Here is an 8,023-nt window from a genome sequence, read left to right as displayed (position 1 = left end):
CCTGGTTTTACAAAGAAGGAAAATGAGGTCCAAGGAGGTGATAAGGCTTGCCCAAAGTTGCATAGTAAGTGTCAGAGGCAGGATTTGAACCCAGGTCTTCCAAATCCACCACTCTTCATCCTCAGAAACTCCTACTGTGGACTGCCCCCTCCATGACCTCACTCGTGGTTGCTTGCCTCAGTCTCCCACTACATCTAGGCCTGGTTCCAGCTATACTTCATTCCCTGGACATCTTCCCAGCCTCTGTGCCTCTCTCCCATCCTCTAAGTCATACAATCTGCTTTTCAGTTCTGGAACCATAACAAATCAACAAATCAGCTTCTAGAATTGGTGTGTCAATTTATCCCCCCCCCCCCATTGGCACCATTCATCCTCCCTGTAACTTTTCAAAACAAAAGATCCCCTCCTGGCCCCCCCCCCCCACTCATATATGGGTTGTCTGTTTAGAATGTAAGCTCCTTGAGGTCTAGGATTTCATCTATCATTGTAGATAGCCAACCCAATCTACAGCTTCATGGGACAGTAGATTTAAAACTAGAAGGGACTTCAGAAACCATCTAGTCCAACCCCCTCAAATAGATATAATTTCTGGGTCATTTTAGTAACAATAATAAAAGGCCACTGGCACCCTGGAATGCCAAAGGCAATCATGGTAGGACTCACAGGCTTATATGCTCTTGGGAATAGGGTGTTCCTAAAAATGGCAATCCACTCTGATTGGTTAACAACTAATGAGAGAATGAATATTACAATGAAGGGCTGAAATACAACAATCCAGGACAGTTCCAAAGGACTCATGATGGAAAATGCTCTCCACATCTAGAAAAAAGAACTGTGAAATCTGAATGCAGATTGAATCATACCATTTCTACTTTTTGTTGTTTTCTTTTTTTGTGTTTTTTCCCTTTTGTTCTGATTCTTCTTTCACAACATGACTAATGCAGAAATATGTTTAATGTGATGGTACATCAGATTGCTTTCTATCTTGGGGAGGGGGGAGGGAAGGGAAGGAGGGAAAAAAATTTGGAACTCAATCTTATAAAAACAAATGTTATGGGGCAGCTAGGTGGCTCAGTGGATAAAGCACCGGCCCTGCCCTGGATTCAGGAGGACCTGAAATGGAAATCCAAATCCAAATCAAATCCGGCCTCAGACACTTGACACTAACTAGCTGTGTGACCCTGGGCAAGTCACTTAACCCTCATTGCCCTGCAAAACAAAAACAAAAACAAAAAACCAAATGTTGAAAACTGTTTTTACTTGTAATTGGGAAATAATAAAATACTTTTAAGATTGAAAAAAAAAACCAATGAAGAGCTGAGAGGGCTGTCATGTCAAAGAGAGACTAGCCTATGCCCAGAACACCCCCAACTTTGGGCAATACATTCAAAGAATTTATCCCCACCCAAACCTGAGTGGAGCACAATAGCTTCCTCACTTGGGTAAAGTCTGAACAAGATTGTTAAGAAAGTTAATCCAATCTCATTATCAGCAATGTCCTTCGGAGACAACTTTTGAAATGAGGACTTTTAGAAAAAGGGGGAACTCGATCTCCCCAAATCATCCGTTATTAATAATCATTTCTCTCAATTATTCAGAGGAGGAAACTGAGGCCCAGGGAGGGGAAGTGACTTTTCCCCAAATAGCAGAACCAGCATTCAAATTCAGGTCCTTTGACTCCAGATTCCCTACCCTTGGCCAAACCGTACTGCCTTGATTATAGTCTTTCAGAGTTGCTTGAGGGCAGTTAGAGGTTAAGTCATTTGCCCAGAGTCACATTGTCACTATGGGAACCCAGGACACTATGGTTTTGCCTAAGAGTAGAAGGTCTGCTATGGATTTTTGAGAGTGATAGAGGTTTCTTTGTGTTTCAAAGACTGATTGAAATTAATGATTTATAATCCTTGCATTAAATCAACCTTGTGACTTAACTGTGTTTTCCAAAGCTTATTGGAGATAGCAGAAGCAGAGATTTTTTCCAAATAATAGACCTGGTTCTTGGCTGCCCTACAGCATACTCACATGCTTCCCCCCTCCCCCAAGCAAACCACATTTTAGGCTATTTTAGAATTTTTGTAAGAATATGCAAGGTCATGTGGGAGAGAAAGACTTTAGCAGCTGAGCAGGATCCATAAAGGCCTCCCATAGGAGGTGGCATTTGAGCTCAACCTTGAGAAGAAACTAGGGATCCTATGAGGCAGAAGTGAAGACGGAACAGCCTGGGCAAAGACGGTGGGATAGGAGATGGAATGGCCTTTGTGAGGAACAGCAAGAAGGCCAGTTTGGCTGGAAAAGGGCATGAATGAAGGGGATATTGAATGTAGAATAAGCCTGGCACTGGGGCTAGACAGACAGATTGGCCTAGGGTAGGGTCCCCCTAACAGACGTGGTGTGGCTTGATAGTACTACGGGAGGGTCTCAAGGCATATACCATCTTCACAGGTTATCTCCTGGGCTTTGAGCTTATAGTAAGGAACAATTGGAAAACAGTGAAAAGTAACAGCCCTATAAACCAAAGAGCTTATTTGAGCTCTCTTCATAGATGGGCAGCATTGCTGCATGTTTCGTTATTACACCTTTATTCCATTTGGAATGTCGGACTAAGTCTAAATTCTGGATCCTTTAAGCAAAAGTTTTTCTTTGTAAACTACAGCACATGTGTAAGAGAAATGATTATTAATAACCAATGATTTGGGGAGATTCAGATTTTCCCCTTTTCAAATTCTCATTTCAAGACCTGAAGGTTGAGCTAATTTCCTCTAGCCAGATCCCACCCAGGTGGGGAAACCATGGTTCACTACTCATGTTTAGATGGGGATAAATTCTATGAATAGATTGCCCAGTGCTGGTGGTAACTTACAAGTCAATGATACAATCAGAGTTCTCGCCCCTCATTGCAATTTTCATTCTCTCTTTAGTTGTTAACCAATTAGAGTTGATTGCCACCCTTGGAACAGCCCTCCTCCAATGGGTATAAGCCATGACTCCACCATAATTATCTTTGGTTTAAGAAACAGCCAAATGACCATCCTTTTATTAATAAACATACTGGCATTATTAATAAAATGATTAGATTACCCAGAAATTATGTCTTTCACACTTTGTTTTTTTTATTTTTTATTTTAGTGAGGCAATGAGGGTTAAGTGACTTGCCCAGGGTCACACAGCTAGTAAGTGTTAAGTGTCTGAGGCCGGATTTGAACTCAGGTACTCCTGACTCCAGGGCCGGTGCTCTATCCACTGCGCCACCTAGCTTCCCCCAAATCCAAGTGTTTTTGTTTTCGTTTTTTGTTTTTGCAGGGCAATGATGGTTAAGTAACTTGCCCAGGGTCACACAGCTAGTTAAGTGTCAAGTGTCTGAGGCTGGCTTTGAACTCAGGTCCTCCTGAATCCAAGACCAGTGCTTTATCCACTGCGCCACCTAGCTGCCCCCTCTTTCACACTTTTTAAACATTATATGGATCACTTGGGAAATGCCAGTTTATCAAGAAATATTTATCGGGTACCTACTATATGCTAGGCACTGTACTAAGAGCTGTGGATACACAAAAGAAGCAAAAGACCGTCCCTGTCCTCAAGAAGCTTACAATCTAATGGGGGAGACAACATGCAAACAAATATACAAAGCAAGCTATATACAGAATTAATAGGAAATAATCAATAGAGGGGAGGCATTGGAATTAAGAAGGGTTGGGGATGGCTTCTTGTAAAAGGTGAAATTTTACTTGGGACTTAAAGGAAACTAGGGAGGTAAGTAGGCAGAGATGAGGGAGAGCAGGGAGAATGTCTGGAACCTAGAGGTGGAGGCCTGCGTCACTGGATCAAATAGTACATGGAAGGGACTGTGGTGCACAAAGACTGGAAAGGTAGAAGGGGGCTAGGTAATGAAGGGCATTTGTGTGGTTTCTATGATTAGCAAAGAGAGGCTGTAGGAAGCCACTGACCAGCACTATCAGAAAATCTTGGAGGATGGTTGGGAGTGAAAGAGACTTGAAGCAGGCCAACCCCCCACAGGCTCTATTTACTCCCTGGAAGCCAAAAGGAAACCCGAAGGACTTGGGCTTGGACTGGCTTGCTGTCTCTGACCTTTGCTTGCTCATAGTCACCTTTATTATTTTTAATTTTTATTTATTTCATTTATTTTTAAATTTTTTTTAGTGTTAGATTTATTGGTTTTAGATAGATACTACTGAGGAAAGTTCCATTTGTCCCTATGCATTTTAGTATTCTTTTTTTTTTTTTTTGGAGGCAGTTGGGGTTAAATGACTTGCCCAGGGTCACACAGCTAGTGTCCTGTGTCTGAGGCAGATTTGAACTCAGGTCCTCCTGAATCCAGGGCCCCTGCTTTAGCCACTGTGCCACCTAGCTGCTCCTGTTTTTTTTTTTTTTTTAAGTGAGGCAATTGGGGTTAAGTGACTTGCCCAGGGTCACACAGCTAGTAAGTGTTAAGTGTCTGAGGCCGGATTTGAACTCAGGTATTCCTGACTCCAGGGAAGGTGGTTTATCCACTGTGCCACCTAGCTGCCCCTGCCCCTGTTATTTTTATCTGGACCCTGGAGCCTCATGCATAATTAGCTTTCTGCAAGCTAGGTACCTTCTGTGCCTCTGATGAAGCGGAGGTAATAGGGCTCCTGTGATCCTTATCCTGCTTTGGGTTTGTTGTCCAGCACTGGTGGTAATTCTTTTTCACTTGCTGCTTTCTAATGCTCGATAAATATTAGGTCTTAGCCTCCCGCTCCCCCCCAATATGATTCCCATTGTCTTATTTTTTCATTCATTTATTTATTTTGAGATTGGGTCTCTCCCAACTTGAAAGTCCAGAGGCCATGATTTGCAGGGCAGCTTTGACCTCCTTTATTTAAGACCTGGGCCAGTTCACCCTTCCTTGGACAGCCTCCTGGTCCCAAACCCCAGGTCCTGGGGAGGGGGGGTCACCATGCTGGTGTTTGACTTGGTTTTGATTGCCATACTGCAGCTCAGAACTCAAGCTCCAGTGATTGGGCAGCCTTAGGCTTCCAAACAGAAGCAGGCTTCCCATTGTCTCTTGGTGAAAATGGGAAGGAATATGGTCTTAGGACATCTTAGCCTCGATCACATGCAGTCACTTAGCTATGTGTAAGGTCAACTAACTAAGGGTGAGAAAATAACTCAGAGTGACAACTTTGCCATGATCGCCACTGAAATATTTTAATTAAATTTTTTTTTGTTATAGTACCAATCTGAAGATAATCAACAAACATGAGCATTTCCATGGAAACCATGAATCTGCATCATATAATGCTTGGATTTTAAAAAATATACAATAAAGTCTAAAGTTCCAAAGTTGTCCAGCTTAACAACCAGATCCTTGAAGCAAAGGTTTTCCTCTATCCGACAACACACGTGTCACTTGGGAAATGCCAATCAATAAGTATTTGTTATGTACCCACTATATGTTAGGAACTGTGCTAAGGGCTAGAGATTTTTTTAAAAAGGCAAATAAATATGACTCTTCAACATCCTTCTGCGTTCATTAAAAAAAAAAGTTCCAATAACCTTGGGTTTTTTGTTCTTTTCATTTTTTTTCTCATCACTATTGGCAGTTCTTTTCTCCCTCTTAAATTCCTCCCCTTATAAAACCACCACCACTACCCTCCCTTGTAACCATTATAGGCAAGCAAAACAAATCCACACCTTGGCCATGTTCAAAAATGTATACATCTAAGGCTGCCCTTCATACCTCCTGCCCCCACCTCTGGGTCAGGTGGTTGGTGGGACGCTTTATCATCATCCACCCAAGGGAGTTGTGGTTGGTCATTGATTTGCTTTTCAAAAGTTCTCTATTAATGTCCTTTCCCCTCTCTTTGATCTCTTGGGTGATAAGCCTAATGTGATTTTGCTGGGTCAAAGTGTATAGATAATTCGGTGACTTTTGGAGCATGGTTGCAAATTGCTTTCCAGCATGGCTGGACCAATTCACAACTCCATCAAGAATGTGTTTGTGTGCCTATTTTCCCATACCCTTTCCAGTATTTGTTATTTTCTTTTGTTATGTTTGCCAATCTGATGGGTGTGAGGTAGAATTTCAATGCTACTTGGAGCATTTTTGTTTTGTTTTGTTTTGTTTTGTTTTTTGTTTTTTTTTGTGGGGCAGTGGGGGTTAAGTGACTTGCCCAGCATCACACAGCCAGTAAGTGTCAAGTGTCTGAGGCCGGATTTGAACTCAGGTATTCCTGAATCCAGGGCCGGTGCTTTATCCACTGCGCCACCTAGCCGCCCCCGACTTGGAGCATTTTAAAAAATATAGTTGTTAATAGCTTAGATTTCTTAATTTGAAAACAACTTATTCATATTTGACCATTTTCAATTGGGGAATGGCTCTTGGTGTTACAAATTTGTATCAGTTCCTTATATAGCTTGGAAATGAGACCTTTATCAGGGAAACTTGCTTCAAAGGTTTTTTTCCCCCAATTTCAGATAAAGAAATTTAACAAGGCATAAAGGAATTTCTGTAGCTACATGCCTTATTCATTGATTTATTTTGTCTTTTGTTGATGAAAGTGTTTAGATATGTAAAAATTCCCTTTCCTACTGCTTCAGCTGCATCCCAAGTTTAATATTTCTGCTGTTCTGCATTTGAGGTTTTTATGTCCTACTTCATGATCAATTTTTGTAGTGTCCTTGTGCAGTTGAGAAATAGGTATATTCCTTTCAGTTAAATTCAGTAATTGCTATAGATCTACCACTATACATTCTAAAATTCTATTCATGTACTTTACTACTTTTGTCTTTGTTGTTGTTGTTGTTAGATATGTCTAGGTACAAAAGGGTCCCCAGATATTATCAAAGGATGCTTATTTCCACCTGTAATTTGATGACTTTTCCTTTAAGTATGCCATTGGTGCATATATATTAAGTTCCCATATTATTCACTTGTTTATGTTGCCTTTAAGAATAATATTGGGGTTTTTTGTTAACTCTTTTAATCTTGTCTATTTTCACAGTTGCCTTATCTAAGATCATGATTGCTACTTCTACTTTTTTGGGTTTGCCTGAGACATAAATTTCATCGTTGGGTTATGCTCCTCTTCTATTTCGCGGATGAATTTGTCCCATTCATGGTCATGATTATGATTGTTTATTTTGTATTTGCCTATGATGTATAAAAAGTTCAAGAGACATGATTTCTGGGTAATTATTAATAATGTTAGCATATTATTAATAAAAGATTGGTCATTTGGCCATTTCTCTTAGACCAAAGACAAATCATGGCACTCACTCAACTCTTATATGCCCTTGGAAGAGGGTGTTGCTGAGAGTGGAAATCAACTCTGGTTAATAAGTAATGAGAGAGAATGAATATTATAATGAGAGATGTGGACCTATTCTTTTTGTAAATAGTATTTTATTTTTTCCCAATTACATGTAAAATAGTTTTCAGCATTTTTTTTTTGAAGGGCAATGAGGGTTAAGTAACTTGCCCAGGGTCACACAGCTAGTAAGTGTCAAGTGTCTGATACCAGATTTGAACTCAGGTCCTATTGAATCCAGAGCTGGTGTTTTATCTACTGTGCCACCTAACTGCCCCATAACATTCGTTTTTTATAAGATTTTGGTTCCAAATTTTTCTTCCTATCTCCTTTCCCCAAGATAGCAAGTAATTTGATATAGGTTATATATGTGCAATCGTGTTGAACATATTTCCGCATTAGTCATGTTCTAAAAGAAAAATCAAAACAAAAGGGAAAAACCACAAGAAAGAAAAAACAAAAAAGTGAAAAGAGTATGTTTTGATCTGCATTCAAATGCCATGGTTCCTCTGGATATGGATAGCACTTTCCATTGTGAGTCTTTTGGCATTGTCTTGGACCATTGTATTGCTGAAAAGAGCTAAGTCTATCACAGTTGATCATCACACACTATTGCTGTTACTGTGCACAGTGTTGGTTCTGCTCACTTCATTCAGCATCAGTTCATTTAAATCTTTCTAGGTTTTTCTGAAATCTTCCTGCTCATCATTTCTTATAGCACAATAGTATTCCAT

At 40.4% G+C, this 8,023-nt stretch overlaps 1 protein-coding gene across 1 annotated transcript in view; it reads left to right on the top strand.

Annotated features, from left to right (window-relative positions):
- The window catches only part of ATG4A (autophagy related 4A cysteine peptidase), a 60,659-nt gene that overhangs the window by 755 nt on the left and 51,881 nt on the right, over positions 1 to 8,023 (top strand). The gene's annotated exons all lie outside the window — the stretch shown is intronic.

This window comes from Dromiciops gliroides, chromosome X (genome assembly GCF_019393635.1).
Source record: "Dromiciops gliroides isolate mDroGli1 chromosome X, mDroGli1.pri, whole genome shotgun sequence".
NCBI classification, from domain to species: domain Eukaryota; kingdom Metazoa; phylum Chordata; class Mammalia; order Microbiotheria; family Microbiotheriidae; genus Dromiciops; species Dromiciops gliroides.
This window is presented reverse-complemented; position numbering and strand designations above follow the sequence as displayed.